We start from the raw sequence: 22,646 nt of genomic DNA, 5'->3' as shown, positions 1-22,646 counted from the left end.
AAACCTAAAAATCAACAAGACACAGGCACCCCAAAGTTTAGGGCTGCTCTGTTTCCAAGAACCTCCACTTCGGTACACCTTCAATATCCCAGGAAAGCGAAAAATGGATAAAGAAGTTGTGGTACTTAGGCACAATGGAATATCACTCAGCCATGAAATCAATGTCATAAGGCTAGTAGCAGCAGGATGAGTGGATTTAGGTACGATGACTCTCAGTGAAATAAGTCACAGAGAAAAAGACACTTATCCTAAGATATCACTTATAGAGGGAATGTCAAAATCGCTACACTTGAACTGAATTACAAAACAGAACAGAGTCACACATTTAGAAAAAACACTATGGCTGCTTAACGGGAAAGGTGAGCTGGGGTGATGCATAAAACAAGGGTTTGAAATTAGCTCAGATACCGTTCCACAAGCCAAATGTGTAATAGACAAGACCTACTCCCTGCTCAGTGAACTGGACTCAACAGCCCCTATTCACCGCCCAAGAATATATCTGACTAGTAAGAGTCTTAAAACCTATGTATTGATCTCTCTCTGGAAGTGCATCAAGAGGGTGTAAAGCGGCATAAACACAGCAGTGAAAAGCAGCTAAACCCCATTATAAAAATAGATTACTTAAAAAAATCCCCAGAAAACAAAGACAGTGAAAGAGAGAGAAATTCTTACAAAATCCGTTCAGGGGCTCTGATGCAACCTGGATTGACCATATCTAGACCCACAGCTGGATGAGACATGAGGCTGGACACTCTTGGGGCTGAGAGGATTGGTGAGCTTGGGTGAGCAAACGCAGACCCTTTAAAGTCCTACTGCGTGGTACCCATGCCGTGGGTCCCAAATCTCCAGGTTCAAGGGCATCTTCCTACATCGAAAACATGCGTGGGAAACCCAGAAGATGGTACACCGTGTGATCGGGAAAGGTTTCTCAAACGCACCTCATTTCTCCTCTCCTTGTGCTCGGGTTCGCCATTCCAGCCTCTCTACTAACAATCTCCCTACTTGGAGAATCAGCACCTTTAACCTCCTGTTTCGGACAGGTCGCAATTTGGCCTGAGGATGAACGGGAAGAGGGGGAACCAATGAGAGACTAGCTCTAGGTGTTGGGACAGGCACAGGTCACTCTATTTTCCCATCAGGAAGAAGAATGAACCACAGGCTGAGCCTGCCCCCCGGAACCAGAATACGGCCTGAAGCAATCCTGCGCTTTGGCGGCCAGCTCCCAAAAAAGCGAGTTGACAAATGGAGCTCAGGGGAACTGCAACTCACAAACCTGCAGAGTTATAAATGATAACTCTCGTCCACAAATATATTGAGGGAAGGCAACGAAGAGGATTTGAAAGCAAGGCAGAATTGCAGGAAACAGGTTTCAGGAGGCAGACTCGACTCGCCTTGAAAGCACATGAAAAGCGGCAAAGCGTTGACAATGATGCCCTTGGCCAAAAAGGGCGTATGCGTTTTTTCCTGAATATATTCAGGAAAAAACGCATACGCCCTTTTTGGCCAACCAGGCAAGCCGGAAAGGCAAATCAGCGCTACAAAGAAGTCTCGCTTGCCATCGGTCAAAAGGGCCATGCTGAAAAAAGTGTAAAAACCAGAAATGCAGGACAGGCCATGGAGACATGGGAGCCTTGCTACGCTGATGGGCGGGCTGTAAATTGCCAGCAGCCACTCTGGAGAAGTGTACGGTGTGTCCTGAAACATGTAATAAGCACAGCTTAGAGAGCATAGGGCACTTCCACTCATGGGCGTATAAATCGGGAAACCTAAAAATCAACAAGACACAGGCACCCCAAAGTTTAGGGCTGCTCTGTTTCCAAGAACCTCCACTTCGCTACACCTTCAATATCCCAGGAAAGCGAAAAATGGATAAAGAAGTTGTGGTACTTAGGCACAATGGAATATCACTCAGCCATGAAATCAATGTCATAAGGCTAGTAGCAGCAGGATGAGTGGATTTAGGTACGATGACTCTCAGTGAAATAAGTCACAGAGAAAAAGACACTTATCCTAAGATATCACTTATAGAGGGAATGTCAAAATCGCTATACTTGAACTGAATTACAAAACAGAACAGAGTCACACATTTAGAAAACACACTATGGCTGCTTAACGGGAAAGGTGAGGTGGGGTGATGCATAAAACAAGGGTTTGAAATTAGCTCAGATACCGTTCCACAAGCCAAATATGTAATAGACAAGACCTACTCCCTGCTCAGTGAACTGGACTCAACAGCCCCTATTCACCGCCCAAGAATATATCTGACTAGTAAGAGTCTTAAAACCTATGTATTGATCTCTCTCTGGAAGTGCATCAAGAGGGTGTAAAGCGGCATAAACACAGCAGTGAAAAGCAGCTAAACCCCATTATAAAAATAGATTACTTAAAAAAAACCCCATAAAACAAAGACAGTGAAAGAGAGAGAAATTCTTACAAAATCCGTTCAGGGGCTCTGATGCAACCTGGATTGACCATATCTAGACCCACAGCTGGATGAGACATGAGGCTGGACACTCTTGGGGCTGAGAGGATTGGTGAGCTTGGGTGAGCAAACGCAGACCCTTTAAAGTCATACTGCATGGTACCCATGCAGTGGGTCCCAAATCTCCAGGTTCAAGGGCATCTTCCTACATCGAAAACACGCGTTGGAAACCCAGAAGATGGTACACCGTGTGATCGGGAAAGGTTTCTCAAACGCACCTCATTTCTCGTCTCGTTGTGCTCGGGTTCGCCATTCCAGCCGCTCTACTAACAATCTCCCTACTTGGAGAATCAGCACCTTTAACCTCCTGTTTCGGACAGGTCGCAATTTGGCCTGAGGATGAACAGGAAGAGGGGGAACCAATGAGAGACTAGCTCTAGGTGTTGGGACAGGCACAGGTCACTCTATTTTCCCATCAGGAAGAAGAATGAACCACAGGCTGAGCCTGCCCCCCGGAACCAGAATACGGCCTGAAGCAATCCTGCGCTTTGGCGGCCAGCTCCCAAAAAAGCGAGTTGACAAATGGAGCTCAGGGGCACTGCAACTCACAAACCTGCAGAGTTATAAATGATAACTCTCGTCCACAAATATATTGAGGGAAGGCAACGAAGAGGATTTGAAAGCAAGGCAGAATTGCAGGAAACAGGTTTCAGGAGGCAGACTCGACTCGCCTTGAAAGCACATGAAAAGCGGCAAAGCGTTGACAATGATGCCCTTGGCCAAAAAGGGCGTATGCGTTTTTTCCTGAATATATTCAGGAAAAAACGCATACGCCCTTTTTGGCCAACCAGGCAAGCCGGAAAGGCAAATCAGCGCTACAAAGAAGTCTCGCTTGCCATCGGTCAAAAGGGCCATGCTGAAAAAAGTGTAAAAACCAGAAATGCAGGACAGGCCATGGAGACATGGGAGCCTTGCTACGCTGATGGGCGGGCTGTAAATTGCCAGCAGCCACTCTGGAGAAGTGTACGGTGTGTCCTGAAACATGTAATAAGCACAGCTTAGAGAGCATAGGGCACTTCCACTCATGGGTGTATAAATCGGGAAACCTAAAAATCAACAAGACACAGGCACCCCAAAGTTTAGGGCTGCTCTGTTTCCAAGAACCTCCACTTCGCTACACCTTCAATATCCCAGGAAAGCGAAAAATGGATAAAGAAGTTGTGGTACTTAGGCACAATGGAATATCACTCAGCCATGAAATCAATGTCATAAGGCTAGTAGCAGCAGGATGAGTGGATTTAGGTACGATGACTCTCAGTGAAATAAGTCACAGAGAAAAAGACACTTATCCTAAGATATCACTTATAGAGGGAATGTCAAAATCGCTATACTTGAACTGAATTACAAAACAGAACAGAGTCACACATTTAGAAAACACACTATGGCTGCTTAACGGGAAAGGTGAGGTGGGGTGATGCATAAAACAAGGGTTTGAAATTAGCTCAGATACCGTTCCACAAGCCAAATATGTAATAGACAAGACCTACTCCCTGCTCAGTGAACTGGACTCAACAGCCCCTATTCACCGCCCAAGAATATATCTGACTAGTAAGAGTCTTAAAACCTATGTATTGATCTCTCTCTGGAAGTGCATCAAGAGGGTGTAAAGCGGCATAAACACAGCAGTGAAAAGCAGCTAAACCCCATTATAAAAATAGATTACTTAAAAAAAAACCCAGAAAACAAAGACAGTGAAAGAGAGAGAAATTCTTACAAAATCCGTTCAGGGGCTCTGATGCAACCTGGATTGACCATATCTAGACCCACAGCTGGATGAGACATGAGGCTGGACACTCTTGGGGCTGAGAAGATTGGTGAGCTTGGGTGAGCAAACGCAGACCCTTTAAAGTCCTACTGCGTGGTACCCATGCCGTGGGTCCCAAATCTCCAGGTTCAAGGGCATCTTCCTACATCGAAAACATGTGTGGGAAACCCAGAAGATGGTACACCGTGTGATCGGGAAAGGTTTCTCAAACGCACCTCATTTCTCCTCTCCTTGTGCTCGGGTTCGCCATTCCAGCCGCTCTACTAACAATCTCCCTACTTGGAGAATCAGCACCTTTAACCTCCTGTTTCGGACAGGTCGCAATTTGGCCTGAGGATGAACGGGAAGAGGGGGAACCAATGAGAGACTAGCTCTAGGTGTTGGGACAGGCACAGGTCACTCTATTTTCCCATCAGGAAGAAGAATGAACCACAGGCTCAGCCTGCCCCCCGGAACCAGAATACGGCCTGAAGCAATCCTGCGCTTTGGCGGCCAGCTCCCAAAAAAGCGAGTTGACAAATGGAGCTCAGGGGCACTGCAACTCACAAACCTGCAGAGTTATAAATGATAACTCTCGTCCACAAATATATTGAGGGAAGGCAACGAAGAGGATTTGAAAGCAAGGCAGAATTGCAGGAAACAGGTTTCAGGAGGCAGACTCGACTCGCCTTGAAAGCACATGAAAAGCGGCAAAGCGTTGACAATGATGCCCTTGGCCAAAAAGGGCGTATGCGTTTTTTCCTGAATATATTCAGGAAAAAACGCATACGCCCTTTTTGGCCAACCAGGCAAGCCGGAAAGGCAAATCAGCGTTACAAAGAAGTCTCGCTTGCCATCGGTCAAAAGGGACATGCTGAAAAAAGTGTAAAAACCAGAAATGCAGGACAGGCCATGGAGACAACGGAGCCTTGCTACGCTGATGGGCGGGCTGTAAATTGCCAACAGCCACTCTGGAGAAGTGTAAGGTGTGTCCTGAAACATGTAATAAGCACAGCTTAGAGAGCATAGGGCACTTCCACTCATGGGCGTATAAATCGGGAAACCTAAAAATCAACAAGACACAGGCACCCCAAAGTTTAAGGCTGCTCTGTTTCCAAGAACCTCCACTTCGCTACACCTTCAATATCCCAGGAAAGCGAAAAATGGATAAAGAAGTTGTGGTACTTAGGCACAATGGAATATCACTCAGCCATGAAATCAATGTCATAAGGCTAGTAGCAGCAGGATGAGTGGATTTAGGTACGATGACTCTCAGTGAAATAAGTCACAGAGAAAAAGACACTTATCCTAAGATATCACTTATAGAGGGAATGTCAAAATCGCTATACTTGAACGGAATTACAAAACAGAACAGAGTCACACATTTAGAAAACACACTATGGCTGCTTAACGGGAAAGGTGAGGTGGGGTGATGCATAAAACAAGGGTTTGAAATTAGCTCAGATACCGTTCCACAAGCCAAATATGTAATAGACAAGACCTACTCCCTGCTCAGTGAACTGGACTCAACAGCCCCTATTCACCGCCCAAGAATATATCTGACTAGTAAGAGTCTTAAAACCTATGTATTGATCTCTCTCTGGAAGTGCATCAAGAGGGTGTAAAGCGGCATAAACACAGCAGTGAAAAGCAGCTAAACCCCATTATAAAAATAGATTACTTAAAAAAAACCCCATAAAACAAAGACAGTGAAAGAGAGAGAAATTCTTACAAAATCCGTTCAGGGGCTCTGATGCAACCTGGATTGACCATATCTAGACCCACAGCTGGATGAGACATGAGGCTGGACACTCTTGGGGCTGAGAGGATTGGTGAGCTTGGGTGAGCAAACGCAGACCCTTTAAAGTCATACTGCATGGTACCCATGCAGTGGGTCCCAAATCTCCAGGTTCAAGGGCATCTTCCTACATCGAAAACACGCGTTGGAAACCCAGAAGATGGTACACCGTGTGATCGGGAAAGGTTTCTCAAACGCACCTCATTTCTCGTCTCGTTGTGCTCGGGTTCGCCATTCCAGCCGCTCTACTAACAATCTCCCTACTTGGAGAATCAGCACCTTTAACCTCCTGTTTCGGACAGGTCGCAATTTGGCCTGAGGATGAACAGGAAGAGGGGGAACCAATGAGAGACTAGCTCTAGGTGTTGGGACAGGCACAGGTCACTCTATTTTCCCATCAGGAAGAAGAATGAACCACAGGCTCAGCCTGCCCCCCGGAACCAGAATACGGCCTGAAGCAATCCTGCGCTTTGGCGGCCAGCTCCCAAAAAAGCGAGTTGACAAATGGAGCTCAGGGGCACTGCAACTCACAAACCTGCAGAGTTATAAATGATAACTCTCGTCCACAAATATATTGAGGGAAGGCAACGAGGAGGATTTGAAAGCAAGGCAGAATTGCAGGACACAGGTTTCAGGAGGCAGAGTCGACTCGCCTTGAAAGCACATGAAAAGCGGCAAAGCGTTGACAATGATGCTCTTAGCCAAAAAGGGCGTATGCGTTTTTTCCTGAATATATTCAGGAAAAAACGCATACGCCCTTTTTGGTCAACCAGGCAAGCCGGAAAGGCAAATCAGCGCTACAAAGAAGTCTCGCTTGCCATCGGTCAAAAGGGCCATGCTGAAAAAAGTGTAAAAACCAGAAATGCAGGACAGGCCATGGAGACATGGGAGCCTTGCTACGCTGATGGGCGGGCTGTAAATTGCCAACAGCCACTCTGGAGAAGTGTACGGTGTGTCCTGAAACATGTAATAAGCACAGTTTAGAGAAGCATAGGGCACTTCCACTCATGGGCGTATAAATCGGGAAACCTAAAAATCAACAAGACACAAGCACCCCAAAGTTTAGGGCTGCTCTGTTTCCAAGAACCTCCACTTCGGTACACCTTCAATATCCCAGGAAAGAGAAAAATGGATAAAGAAGTTGTGGTACTTAGGCACAATGGAATATCACTCAGCCATGAAATCAATGTCATAAGGCTAGTAGCAGCAGGATGAGTGGATTTAGGTACGATGACTCTCAGTGAAATAAGTCACAGAGAAAAAGACACTTATCCTAAGATATCACTTATAGAGGGAATGTCAAAATCGCTACACTTGAACGGAATTACAAAACAGAACAGAGTCACACATTTAGAAAACACACTATGGCTGCTTAACGGGAAAGGTGAGGTGGGGTGATGCATAAAACAAGGGTTTCAAATTAGCTCAGATACCGTTCCACAAGCCAAATGTGTAATAAACAAGACCTAATCCCTGCTCAGTGAACTGGACTCAACAGCCCCTATTCACCGCCCAAGAATATATCTGACTAGTAAGAGTCTTAAAACCTATGTATTGATCTCCCTCTGGAAGTGCATCAAGAGGGTGTAAAGCGGCATAAACACAGCAGTGAAAAGCAGCTAAACCCCATTATAAAAATAGATTACTTAAAAAAAACCCCAGAAAACAAAGACAGTGAAAGAGAGAGAAATTCTTACAAAATCCGTTCAGGGGCTCTGATGCAACCTGGATTGACCATATCTAGACCCACAGCTGGATGAGACATGAGGCTGGACACTCTTGGGGCTGAGAGGATTGGTGAGCTTGGGTGAGCAAACGCAGACCCTTTAAAGTCCTACTGCGTGGTACCCATGCCGTGGGTCCCAAATCTCCAGGTTCAAGGGCATCTTCCTACATCGAAAACATGTGTGGGAAACCCAGAAGATGGTACACCGTGTGATCGGGAAAGGGTTCTCAAACGCACCTCATTTCTCCTCTCGTTGTGCTCGGGTTCGCCATTCCAGCCGCTCTACTAACAATCTCCCTACTTGGAGAATCAGCACCTTTAACCTCCTGTTTCATACAGGTCGCAATTTGGCCTGAGGATGAACGGGAAGAGGGGGAACCAATGAGAGACTAGCTCTAGGTGTTGGGACAGGCACAGGTCACTCTATTTTCCCATCAGGAAGAAGAATGAACCACAGGCTCAGCCTGCCCCCCGGAACCAGAATACGGCCTGAAGCAATCCTGCGCTTTGGCGGCCAGCTCCCAAAAAAGCGAGTTGACAAATGGAGCTCAGGGGCACTGCAACTCACAAACCTGCAGAGTTATAAATGATAACTCTCGTCCACAAATATATTGAGGGAAGGCAACGAAGAGGATTTGAAGGCAAGGCAGAATTGCAGGAAACAGGTTTCAGGAGGCAGAGTCGACTCGCCTTGAAAGCACATGAAAAGCAGCAAAGCGTTGACAATGATGCCCTTGGCCAAAAAGGGCGTATGCGTTTTTTCCTGAATATATTCAGGAAAAAACGCATACGCCCTTTTTGGCCAACCAGGCAAGCCGGAAAGGCAAATCAGCGCTACAAAGAAGTCTCGCTTGCCATCGGTCAAAAGGGCCATGCTGAAAAAAGTGTAAAAACCAGAAATGCAGGACAGGCCATGGAGACATGGGAGCCTTGCTACGCTGATGGGCGGGCTGTAAATTGCCAGCAGCCACTCTGGAGAAGTGTACGGTGTGTCCTGAAACATGTAATAAGCACAGCTTAGAGAGCATAGGGCACTTCCACTCATGGGCCTATAAATCGGGAAACCTAAAAATCAACAAGACACAGGCACCCCAAAGTTTAGGGCTGCTCTGTTTCCAAGAACCTCCACTTCGCTACACCTTCAATATCCCAGGAAAGCGAAAAATGGATAAAGAAGTTGTGGTACTTAGGCACAATGGAATATCACTCAGCCATGAAATCAATGTCATAAGGCTAGTAGCAGCAGGATGAGTGGATTTAGGTACGATGACTCTCAGTGAAATAAGTCACAGAGAAAAAGACACTTATCCTAAGATATCACTTATAGAGGGAATGTCAAAATCGCTACACTTGAACGGAATTACAAAACAGAACAGAGTCACACATTTAGAAAACACACTATGGCTGCTTAACGGGAAAGGTGAGGTGGGGTGATGCATAAAACAAGGGTTTGAAATTAGCTCAGATACCGTTCCACAAGCCAAATATGTAATAGACAAGACCTACTCCCTGCTCAGTGAACTGGACTCAACAGCCCCTATTCACCGCCCAAGAATATATCTGACTAGTAAGAGTCTTAAAACCTATGTATTGATCTCTCTCTGGAAGTGCATCAAGAGGGTGTAAAGCGGCATAAACACAGCAGTGAAAAGCAGCTAAACCCCATTATAAAAATAGATTACTTAAAAAAAAACCCAGAAAACAAAGACAGTGAAAGAGAGAGAAATTCTTACAAAATCCGTTCAGGGGCTCTGATGCAACCTGGATTGACCATATCTAGACCCACAGCTGGATGAGACATGAGGCTGGACACTCTTGGGGCTGAGAGGATTGGTGAGCTTGGGTGAGCAAACGCAGACCCTTTAAAGTCATACTGCGTGGTACCCATGCCGTGGGTCCCAAATCTCCAGGTTCAAGGGCATCTTCCTACATCGAAAACATGCGTGGGAAACCCAGAAGATGGTACACCGTGTGATCGGGAAAGGTTTCTCAAACGCACCTCATTTCTCCTCTCCTTGTGCTCGGGTTCGCCATTCCAGCCGCTCTACTAACAATCTCCCTACTTGGAGAATCAGCACCTTTAACCTCCTGTTTCGGACAGGTCGCAATTTGGCCTGAGGATGAACGGGAAGAGGGGGAACCAATGAGAGACTAGCGCTAGGTGTTGGGACAGGCACAGGTCACTCTATTTTCCCAACAGGAAGAAGAATGAGCCACAGGCTGAGCCTGCCCCCCGGAACCAGAATACGGCCTGAAGCAATCCTGCGCTTTGGCGGCCAGCTCCCAAAAAAGCGAGTTGACAAATGGAGCTCAGGGGCACTGCAACTCACAAACCTGCAGAGTTATAAATGATAACTCTCGTCCACAAATATATTGAGGGAAGGCAACGAAGAGGATTTGAAAGCAAGGCAGAATTGCAGGAAACAGGTTTCAGGAGGCAGACTCGACTCGCCTTGAAAGCACATGAAAAGCGGCAAAGCGTTGACAATGATGCCCTTGGCCAAAAAGGGCGTATGCGTTTTTTCCTGAATATATTCAGGAAAAAATGCATACGCCCTTTTTGGCCAACCAGGCAAGCCGGAAAGGCAAATCAGCGTTACAAAGAAGTCTCGCTTGCCATCGGTCAAAAGGGACATGCTGAAAAAAGTGTAAAAACCAGAAATGCAGGACAGGCCATGGAGACAACGGAGCCTTGCTACGCTGATGGGCGGGCTGTAAATTGCCAACAGCCACTCTGGAGAAGTGTAAGGTGTGTCCTGAAACATGTAATAAGCACAGCTTAGAGAGCATAGGGCACTTCCACTCATGGGCGTATAAATCGGGAAACCTAAAAATCAACAAGACACAGGCACCCCAAAGTTTAAGGCTGCTCTGTTTCCAAGAACCTCCACTTCGCTACACCTTCAATATCCCAGGAAAGCGAAAAATGGATAAAGAAGTTGTGGTACTTAGGCACAATGGAATATCACTCAGCCATGAAATCAATGTCATAAGGCTAGTAGCAGCAGGATGAGTGGATTTAGGTACGATGACTCTCAGTGAAATAAGTCACAGAGAAAAAGACACTTATCCTAAGATATCACTTATAGAGGGAATGTCAAAATCGCTATACTTGAACGGAATTACAAAACAGAACAGAGTCACACATTTAGAAAACACACTATGGCTGCTTAACGGGAAAGGTGAGGTGGGGTGATGCATAAAACAAGGGTTTGAAATTAGCTCAGATACCGTTCCACAAGCCAAATATGTAATAGACAAGACCTACTCCCTGCTCAGTGAACTGGACTCAACAGCCCCTATTCACCGCCCAAGAATATATCTGACTAGTAAGAGTCTTAAAACCTATGTATTGATCTCTCTCTGGAAGTGCATCAAGAGGGTGTAAAGCGGCATAAACACAGCAGTGAAAAGCAGCTAAACCCCATTATAAAAATAGATTACTTAAAAAAAACCCCATAAAACAAAGACAGTGAAAGAGAGAGAAATTCTTACAAAATCCGTTCAGGGGCTCTGATGCAACCTGGATTGACCATATCTAGACCCACAGCTGGATGAGACATGAGGCTGGACACTCTTGGGGCTGAGAGGATTGGTGAGCTTGGGTGAGCAAACGCAGACCCTTTAAAGTCATACTGCATGGTACCCATGCAGTGGGTCCCAAATCTCCAGGTTCAAGGGCATCTTCCTACATCGAAAACACGCGTTGGAAACCCAGAAGATGGTACACCGTGTGATCGGGAAAGGTTTCTCAAACGCACCTCATTTCTCGTCTCGTTGTGCTCGGGTTCGCCATTCCAGCCGCTCTACTAACAATCTCCCTACTTGGAGAATCAGCACCTTTAACCTCCTGTTTCGGACAGGTCGCAATTTGGCCTGAGGATGAACAGGAAGAGGGGGAACCAATGAGAGACTAGCTCTAGGTGTTGGGACAGGCACAGGTCACTCTATTTTCCCATCAGGAAGAAGAATGAACCACAGGCTCAGCCTGCCCCCCGGAACCAGAATACGGCCTGAAGCAATCCTGCGCTTTGGCGGCCAGCTCCCAAAAAAGCGAGTTGACAAATGGAGCTCAGGGGCACTGCAACTCACAAACCTGCAGAGTTATAAATGATAACTCTCGTCCACAAATATATTGAGGGAAAGCAACGAGGAGGATTTGAAAGCAAGGCAGAATTGCAGGACACAGGTTTCAGGAGGCAGAGTCGACTCGCCTTGAAAGCACATGAAAAGCGGCAAAGCGTTGACAATGATGCTCTTAGCCAAAAAGGGCGTATGCGTTTTTTCCTGAATATATTCAGGAAAAAACGCATACGCCCTTTTTGGTCAACCAGGCAAGCCGGAAAGGCAAATCAGCGCTACAAAGAAGTCTCGCTTGCCATCGGTCAAAAGGGCCATGCTGAAAAAAGTGTAAAAACCAGAAATGCAGGACAGGCCATGGAGACATGGGAGCCTTGCTACGCTGATGGGCGGGCTGTAAATTGCCAACAGCCACTCTGGAGAAGTGTACGGTGTGTCCTGAAACATGTAATAAGCACAGTTTAGAGAAGCATAGGGCACTTCCACTCATGGGCGTATAAATCGGGAAACCTAAAAATCAACAAGACACAAGCACCCCAAAGTTTAGGGCTGCTCTGTTTCCAAGAACCTCCACTTCGGTACACCTTCAATATCCCAGGAAAGAGAAAAATGGATAAAGAAGTTGTGGTACTTAGGCACAATGGAATATCACTCAGCCATGAAATCAATGTCATAAGGCTAGTAGCAGCAGGATGAGTGGATTTAGGTACGATGACTCTCAGTGAAATAAGTCACAGAGAAAAAGACACTTATCCTAAGATATCACTTATAGAGGGAATGTCAAAATCGCTACACTTGAACGGAATTACAAAACAGAACAGAGTCACACATTTAGAAAACACACTATGGCTGCTTAACGGGAAAGGTGAGGTGGGGTGATGCATAAAACAAGGGTTTCAAATTAGCTCAGATACCGTTCCACAAGCCAAATGTGTAATAAACAAGACCTAATCCCTGCTCAGTGAACTGGACTCAACAGCCCCTATTCACCGCCCAAGAATATATCTGACTAGTAAGAGTCTTAAAACCTATGTATTGATCTCCCTCTGGAAGTGCATCAAGAGGGTGTAAAGCGGCATAAACACAGCAGTGAAAAGCAGCTAAACCCCATTATAAAAATAGATTACTTAAAAAAAACCCCATAAAACAAAGACAGTGAAAGAGAGAGAAATTCTTACAAAATCCGTTCAGGGGCTCTGATGCAACCTGGATTGACCATATCTAGACCCACAGCTGGATGAGACATGAGGCTGGACACTCTTGGGGCTGAGAGGATTGGTGAGCTTGGGTGAGCAAACGCAGACCCTTTAAAGTCCTACTGCGTGGTACCCATGCCGTGGGTCCCAAATCTCCAGGTTCAAGGGCATCTTCCTACATCGAAAACATGTGTGGGAAACCCAGAAGATGGTACACCGTGTGATCGGGAAAGGGTTCTCAAACGCACCTCATTTCTCCTCTCGTTGTGCTCGGGTTCGCCATTCCAGCCGCTCTACTAACAATCTCCCTACTTGGAGAATCAGCACCTTTAACCTCCTGTTTCATACAGGTCGCAATTTGGCCTGAGGATGAACGGGAAGAGGGGGAACCAATGAGAGACTAGCTCTAGGTGTTGGGACAGGCACAGGTCACTCTATTTTCCCATCAGGAAGAAGAATGAACCACAGGCTCAGCCTGCCCCCCGGAACCAGAATACGGCCTGAAGCAATCCTGCGCTTTGGCGGCCAGCTCCCAAAAAAGCGAGTTGACAAATGGAGCTCAGGGGCACTGCAACTCACAAACCTGCAGAGTTATAAATGATAACTCTCGTCCACAAATATATTGAGGGAAGGCAACGAAGAGGATTTGAAGGCAAGGCAGAATTGCAGGAAACAGGTTTCAGGAGGCAGACTCGACTCGCCTTGAAAGCACATGAAAAGCGGCAAAGCGTTGACAATGATGCCCTTGGCCAAAAAGGGCGTATGCGTTTTTTCCTGAAAATATTCAGGAAAAAACGCATACGCCCTTTTTGGCCAACCAGGCAAGCCGGAAAGGCAAATCAGCGCTACAAAGAAGTCTCGCTTGCCATCGGTCAAAAGGGCCATGCTGAAAAAAGTGTAAAAACCAGAAATACAGGACAGGCCATGGAGACATGGGAGCCTTGCTACGCTGATGGGCGGGCTGTAAATTGCCAACAGCCACTCTGGAGAAGTGTACGGTGTGTCCTGAAACATGTAATAAGCACAGCTTAGAGAGCATAGGGCACTTCCACTCATGGGCGTATAAATCGGGAAACCTAAAAATCAACAAGACACAGGCACCCCAAAGTTTAGGGCTGCTCTGTTTCCAAGAACCTCCACTTTGGTACACCTTCAATATCCCAGGAAAGAGAAAAATGGATAAAGAAGTTGTGGTACTTAGGCACAATGGAATATCACTCAGCCATGAAATCAATGTCATAAGGCTAGTAGCAGCAGGATGAGTGGATTTAGGTACGATGACTCTCAGTGAAATAAGTCACAGAGAAAAAGACACTTATCCTAAGATATCACTTATACAGGGAATGTCAAAATCGCTACAGTTGAACGGAATTACAAAACAGAACAGAGTCACACATTTAGAAAACACACTATGGCTGCTTAACGGGAAAGGTGAGGTGGGGTGATGCATAAAACAAGGGTTTGAAATTAGCTCAGATACCGTTCCACAAGCCAAATATGTAATAGACAAGACCTACTCCCTGCTCAGTGAACTGGACTCAACAGCCCCTATTCACCGCCCAAGAATACATCTGATTAGTAAGAGTCTTAAAACCTATGTATTGATCTCTCTCTGGAAGTGCATCAAGAGGGTGTAAAGCGGCATAAACACAGCAGTGAAAAGCATCTAAACTCCATTATAAAAATAGATTACTTAAAAAAAACCCCAGAAAACAAAGACAGTGAAAGAGAAATTCTTACAAAATCCGTTCAGGGGCTCTGGTGCAAGCTGCACTGACCATATCTAGACCCACAGCTGGATGAGACATGAGGCTGGACACTCTTGGGGCTGAGAGGATTGGTGAGCTTGGGTGTGCAAACGCAGACCCTTTAAAGTCATACTGCGTGGTACCCATGCCGTGGGTCCCAAATCTCCAGGTTCAAGGGCATCTTCCTACATCGAAAACATGCGTCGGAAACCCAGAAGATGGTACACCGTGTGATCGGGAAAGGTTTCTCAAACGCACCTCATTTCTCCTCTCCTTGTGCTCGGGTTCGCCATTCCAGCCGCTCTACTAACAATCTCCCTACTTGGAGAATCAGCACCTTTAACCTCCTGTTTCGGACAGGTCGCAATTTGGCCTGAGGATGAGCGGGAAGAGGGGGAACCAATGAGAGACTAGCGCTAGGTGTTGGGACAGGCACAGGTCACTCTATTTTCCCATCAGGAAGAAGAATGAGCCACAGGCTCAGCCTGCCCCCCCGAACCAGAATACGGCCTGAAGCAATCCTGCACTTTGGCGGCCAGCTCCCAAAAAAGCGAGTTGACAAATGGAGCTCAGGGGCACTGCAACTCACAAACTTGCAGAGTTATAAATGATAACTCTCGTCCACAAATATATTGAGGGAAGGGAACGAGGAGGATTTGAAAGCAAGGCAGAATTGCAGGAAACAGGTTTCAGGAGGCAGACTCGACTCACCTTGAAAGCACATGAAAAGCGGCAAAGCGTTGACAATGATGCCCTTGGCCAAAAAGGGCGTATGCGTTTTTTCCTGAATATATTCAGGAAAAAACGCATACGCCCTTTTTGGCCAACCAGGCAAGCCGGAAAGGCAAATCAGCGCTACAAAGAAGTCTCGCTTGCCATCGGTGAAAAAGGGCCATGCTGAAAAAAGTGTAAAAACCAGAAATGCAGGACAGGCCATGGAGACATGGGAGCCTTGCTACGCTGATGGGCGGGCTGTAAATTGCCAGCAGCCACTCTGGAGAAGTGTACGGTGTGTCCTGAAACATGTAATAAGCACAGCTTAGAGAGCATAGGGCACTTCCACTCATGGGCGTATAAATCGGGAAACCTAAAAATCAACAAGACACAGGCACCCCAAAGTTTAGGGCTGCTCTGTTTCCAAGAACCTCCACTTCGGTACACCTTCAATATCCCAGGAAAGCGAAAAATGGATAAAGAAGTTGTGGTACTTAGGCACAATGGAATATCACTCAGCCATGAAATCAATGTCATAAGGCTAGTAGCAGCAGGATGAGTGGATTTAGGTACGATGACTCTCAGTGAAATAAGTCACAGAGAAAAAGACACTTATCCTAAGATATCACTTATAGAGGGAATGTCAAAATCGCTACACTTGAACTGAATTACAAAACAGAACAGAGTCACACATTTAGAAAAAACACTATGGCTGCTTAACGGGAAAGGTGAGCTGGGGTGATGCATAAAACAAGGGTTTGAAATTAGCTCAGATACCGTTCCACAAGCCAAATGTGTAATACTCAAGACCTACTCCCTGCTCAGTGAACTGGACTCAACAGCCCCTATTCACCGCCCAAGAATATATCTGACTAGTAAGAGTCTTAAAACCTATGTATTGATCTCTCTCTGGAAGTGAATCAAGAGGGTGTAAAGCGGCATAAACACAGCAGTGAAAAGCAGCTAAACCCCATTATAAAAACAGATTACTTAAAAAAATCCCCAGAAAACAAAGACAGTGAAAGAGAGAGAAATTCTTACAAAATCCGTTCAGGGGCTCTGATGCAACCTGGATTGACCATATCTAGACCCACAGCTGGATGAGACATGAGGCTGGACACTCTTGGGGCTGAGAGGATTGGTGAGCTTGGGTGAGCAAACGCAGACCCTTTAAAGTCATACTGCGTGGTACCCATGCCGTGGGTCCCAAATCTCCAGGTTCAAGGGCATCTTCCTACATCAAAAACATGCGTGGGAAACCCAGAAGATGGTACACCGTGTGATCGGGAAAGGTTTCTCAAACGCACCTCATTTCTCCTCTCCTTGTGCTCGGGTTCGCCATTCCAGCCGCTCTACTAACAATCTCCCTACTTGGAGAATCAGCACCTTTAACCTCCTGTTTCGGACAGGTCGCAATTTGGCCTGAGGATGAACGGGAAGAGAGGGAACCAATGAGAGACTAGCTCTAGGTGTTGGGACAGGCACAGGTCACTCTATTTTCCCATCAGGTAGAAGAATGAACCACAGGCTCAGCCTGCCCCCCGGAACCAGAATACGGCCTGAAGCAATCCTGCGCTTTGGCGGCCAGCTCCCAAAAAAGCGAGTTGACAAATGGAGCTCAGGGGCACTGCAACTCACAAACCTGCAGAGTTATAAATGATAACTCTCGTCCACAAATATATTGAGGGAAGGCAACGAAGAGGATTTGAAGGCAAGGCAGAATTGCAGGAAACAGGTTTCAGGAGGCAGACTCGACTCGCCTTGAAAGCACATGAAAAGCGGCAAAGCGTTGACAATGATGCCCTTGGCCAAAAGGGGCGTATGCGTTTTTTCCTGAATATATTCAGGAAAAAACGCATACGCCCCTTTTGGCCAACCAGGCAAGCCGGAAAGGCAAATCAGCGCTACAAAGAAGTCTTGCTTGCCATCGGTCAAAAGGGCCATGCTGAAAAAAGTGTAGAAACCAGAAATGCAGGACAAGCCATGGAGACATGGGAGCCTTGCTACGCTGATGGGCGGGCTGTAAATTGCCAACAGCCACTCTGGAGAAGTGTACGGTGTGTCCTGAAACATGTAATAAGCACAGCTTAGAGACCATAGGGCACTTCCACTCATGGGCGTATAAATCGGGAAACCTAAAAATCAACAAGACACAGGCACCCCAAAGTTTAGGGCTGCTCTGTTTCCAAGAACCTCCACTTCGGTACACCTTCAATATCCCAGGAAAGCGAAAAATGGATAAAGAAGTTGTGGTACTTAGGCACAATGGAATATCACTCAGCCATGAAATCAATGTCATAAGGCTAGTAGCAGCAGGATGAGTGGATTTAGGTACGATGACTTTCAGTGAAATAAGTCACAGAGAAAAAGACACTTATCCTAAGATATCACTTATAGAGGGAATGTCAAAATCGCTACACTTGAACGGAATTACAAAACAGAACAGAGTCACACATTTAGAAAACACACTATGGCTGCGTAACGGGAAAAGGGAGGTGGGGTGATGCATAAAACAAGGGTTTGAAATTAGCTCAGATACCGTTCCACAAGCCAAATATGTAATAGACAAGACCTACTCCCTGCTCAGCGAACTGGACTCAACAGCCCCTATTCACCGCCCAAGAATATATCTGACTAGTAAGAGTCTTAAAACCGATGTATTGATCTCTCTCTGGAAGTGAATCAAGAGGGTGTAAAGCGGCATAAACACAGCAGTGAAAAGCAGCTAAACCCCATTATAAAAATAGATTACTTAAAAAAAACCCCATAAAACAAAGACAGTGAAAGAGAGAGAAATTCTTACAAAATCCGTTCAGGGGCTCTGATGCAACCTGGATTGACCATATCTAGACCCACAGCTGGATGAGACATGAGGCTGGACACTCTTGGGGCTGAGAGGATTGGTGAGCTTGGGTGAGCAAACGCAGACCCTTTAAAGTCATACTGCGTGGTACCCATGCCGTGGGTCCCAAATCTCCAGGTTCAAGGGCATCTTCCTACATCGAAAACATGTGTGGGAAACCCAGAAGATGGTACACCGTGTGATCGGGAAAGGTTTCTCAAACGCACCTCATTTCTCCTCTCCTTGTGCTCGGGTTCGCCATTCCAGCCTCTCTACTAACAATCTCCCTACTTGGAGAATCAGCACCTTTAACCTCCTGTTTCGGACAGGTCGCAATTTGGCCTGAGGATGAACGGGAAGAGGGGGAACCAATGAGAGACTAGCTCTAGGTGTTGGGACAGGCACAGGTCACTCTATTTTCCCATCAGGAAGAAGAATGAACCACAGGCTGAGCCTGCCCCCCGGAACCAGAATACGGCCTGAAGCAATCCTGCGCTTTGGCGGCCAGCTCCCAAAAAAGCGAGTTGACAAATGGAGCTCAGGGGCACTGCAACTCACAAACCTGCAGAGTTATAAATGATAACTCTCGTCCACAAATATATTGAGGGAAGGCAACGAAGAGGATTTGAAAGCAAGGCAGAATTGCAGGAAACAGGTTTCAGGAGGCAGACTCGACTCGCCTTGAAAGCACATGAAAAGCGGCAAAGCGTTGACAATGATGCCCTTGGCCAAAAAGGGCGTATGCGTTTTTTCCTGAATATATTCAGGAAAAAACGCATACGCCCTTTTTGGCCAACCAGGCAAGCCGGAAAGGCAAATCAGCGCTACAAAGAAGTCTCGCTTGCCATCGGTCAAAAGGGCCATGCTGAAAAAAGTGTAAAAACCAGAAATGCAGGACAGGCCATGGAGACATGGGAGCCTTGCTACGCTGATGGGCGGGCTGTAAATTGCCAGCAGCCACTCTGGAGAAGTGTACGGTGTGTCCTGAAACATGTAATAAGCACAGCTTAGAGAGCATAGGGCACTTCCACTCATGGGCGTATAAATCGGGAAACCTAAAAATCAACAAGACACAGGCACCCCAAAGTTTAGGGCTGCTCTGTTTCCAAGAACCTCCACTTCGCTACACCTTCAATATCCCAGGAAAGCGAAAAATGGATAAAGAAGTTGTGGTACTTAGGCACAATGGAATATCACTCAGCCATGAAATCAATGTCATAAGGCTAGTAGCAGCAGGATGAGTGGATTTAGGTACGATGACTCTCAGTGAAATAAGTCACAGAGAAAAAGACACTTATCCTAAGATATCACTGAGAGAGGGAATGTCAAAATCGCTACACTTGAACGGAATTACAAAACAGAACAGAGTCACACATTTAGAAAACACACTATGGCTGCTTAACGGGAAAGGTGAGGTGGGGTGATGCATAAAACAAGGGTTTGAAATTAGCTCAGATACCGTTCCACAAGCCAAATATGTAATAGACAAGACCTACTCCCTGCTCAGTGAACTGGACTCAACAGCCCCTATTCACCGCCCAAGAATATATCTGACTAGTAAGAGTCTTAAAACCTATGTATTGATCTCTCTCTGGAAGTGCATCAAGAGGGTGTAAAGCGGCATAAACACAGCAGTGAAAAGCAGCTAAACCCCATTATAAAAATAGATTACTTAAAAAAAACCCCAGAAAACAAAGACAGTGAAAGAGAGAGAAATTCTTACAAAATCCGTTCAGGGGCTCTGATGCAACCTGGATTGACCATATCTAGACCCACAGCTGGATGAGACATGAGGCTGGACACTCTTGGGGCTGAGAGGATTGGTGAGCTTGGGTGAGCAAACGCAGACCCTTTAAAGTCATACTGCATGGTACCCATGCAGTGGGTCCCAAATCTCCAGGTTCAAGGGCATCTTCCTACATCGAAAACACGCGTTGGAAACCCAGAAGATGGTACACCGTGTGATCGGGAAAGGTTTCTCAAACGCACCTCATTTCTCGTCTCGTTGTGCTCGGGTTCGCCATTCCAGCCGCTCTACTAACAATCTCCCTACTTGGAGAATCAGCACCTTTAACCTCCTGTTTCGGACAGGTCGCAATTTGGCCTGAGGATGAACAGGAAGAGGGGGAACCAATGAGAGACTAGCTCTAGGTGTTGGGACAGGCACAGGTCACTCTATTTTCCCATCAGGAAGAAGAATGAACCACAGGCTGAGCCTGCCCCCCGGAACCAGAATACGGCCTGAAGCAATCCTGCGCTTTGGCGGCCAGCTCCCAAAAAAGCGAGTTGACAAATGGAGCTCAGGGGCACTGCAACTCACAAACCTGCAGAGTTATAAATGATAACTCTCGTCCACAAATATATTGAGGGAAGGCAACGAGGAGGATTTGAAAGCAAGGCAGAATTGCAGGACACAGGTTTCAGGAGGCAGAGTCGACTCGCCTTGAAAGCACATGAAAAGCGGCAAAGCGTTGACAATGATGCTCTTAGCCAAAAAGGGCGTATGCGTTTTTTCCTGAATATATTCAGGAAAAAACGCATACGCCCTTTTTGGTCAACCAGGCAAGCCGGAAAGGCAAATCAGCGCTACAAAGAAGTCTCGCTTGCCATCGGTCAAAAGGGCCATGCTGAAAAAAGTGTAAAAACCAGAAATGCAGGACAGGCCATGGAGACATGGGAGCCTTGCTACGCTGATGGGCGGGCTGTAAATTGCCAACAGCCACTCTGGAGAAGTGTACGGTGTGTCCTGAAACATGTAATAAGCACAGCTTAGAGAAGCATAGGGCACTTCCACTCATGGGCGTATAAATCGGGAAACCTAAAAATCAACAAGACACAGGCACCCCAAAGTTTAGGGCTGCTCTGTTTCCAAGAACCTCCACTTCGGTACACCTTCAATATCCCAGGAAAGCGAAAAATGGATAAAGAAGTTGTGGTACTTAGGCACAATGGAATATCACTCAGCCATGAAATCAATGTCATAAGGCTAGTAGCAGCAGGATGAGTGGATTTAGGTACGATGACTCTCAGTGAAATAAGTCACAGAGAAAAAGACACTTATCCTAAGATATCACTTATAGAGGGAATGTCAAAATCGCTACACTTGAACGGAATTACAAAACAGAACAGAGTCACACATTTAGAAAACACACTATGGCTGCTTAACGGGAAAGGTGAGGTGGGGTGATGCATAAAACAAGGGTTTGAAATTAGCTCAGATACCGTTCCACAAGCCAAATATGTAATAGACAAGACCTACTCCCTGCTCAGTGAACTGGACTCAACAGCCCCTATTCACCGCCCAAGAATATATCTGACTAGTAAGAGTCTTAAAACCTATGTATTGATATCTCTCTGGAAGTGAGTCAAGAGGGTGTAAATCGGCATAAACACAGCAGTGAAAAGCAGCTAAACCCCATTATAAAAATAGATTACTTTAAAAAAAAACCCCAGAAAGCAAAGACAGTGAAAGAGAGAGAAATTCTTACAAAATCCGTTCAGGGGTTCTGATGCAACCTGGATGGACCATATCTAGACCCACAGCTGGATGAGACATGAGGCTGGACACTCTTGGGGCTGAGAGGATTGGTGAGCTTGGGTGAGCAAACGCAGACCCTTTAAAGTCCTACTGCGTAGTACCCATGCCGTGGGTCCCAAATCTCCAGGTTCAAGGGCATCTTCCTACATCGAAAACATGTGTGGGAAACCCAGAAGATGGTACACCGTGTGATCGGGAAAGGTTTCTCAAACGCACCTCATTTCTCCTCTCCTTGTGCTCGGGTTCGCCATTCCAGCCGCTCTACTAACAATCTCCCTACTTGGAGAATCAGCACCTTTAACCTCCTGTTTCGGACAGGTCGCAATTTGGCCTGAGGATGAACGGGAAGAGGGGGAACCAATGAGAGACTAGCTCTAGGTGTTGGGACAGGCACAGGTCACTCTATTTTCCCATCAGGAAGAAGAATGAACCACAGGCTCAGCCTGCCCCCCGGAACCAGAATATGGCCTGAAGCAATCCTGCGCTTTGGCGGCCAGCTCCCAAAAAAGCGAGTTGACAAATGGAGCTCAGGGGCACTGCAACTCACAAACCTGCAGAGTTATAAATGATAACTCTCGTCCACAAATATATTGAGGGAAGGCAACGAAGAGGATTTGAAAGCAAGGCAGAATTGCAGGAAACAGGTTTCAGGAGGCAGAGTCGACTCGCCTTGAAAGCACATGAAAAGCAGCAAAGCGTTGACAATGATGCCCTTGGCCAAAAAGGGCGTATGCGTTTTTTCCTGAATATATTCAGGAAAAAACGCATACGCCCTTTT

The sequence above is a fragment of the Eubalaena glacialis genome, chromosome 7, assembly GCF_028564815.1.
Source record: "Eubalaena glacialis isolate mEubGla1 chromosome 7, mEubGla1.1.hap2.+ XY, whole genome shotgun sequence".
NCBI lineage: Eukaryota > Metazoa > Chordata > Mammalia > Artiodactyla > Balaenidae > Eubalaena > Eubalaena glacialis.
This window is presented reverse-complemented; position numbering follows the sequence as displayed.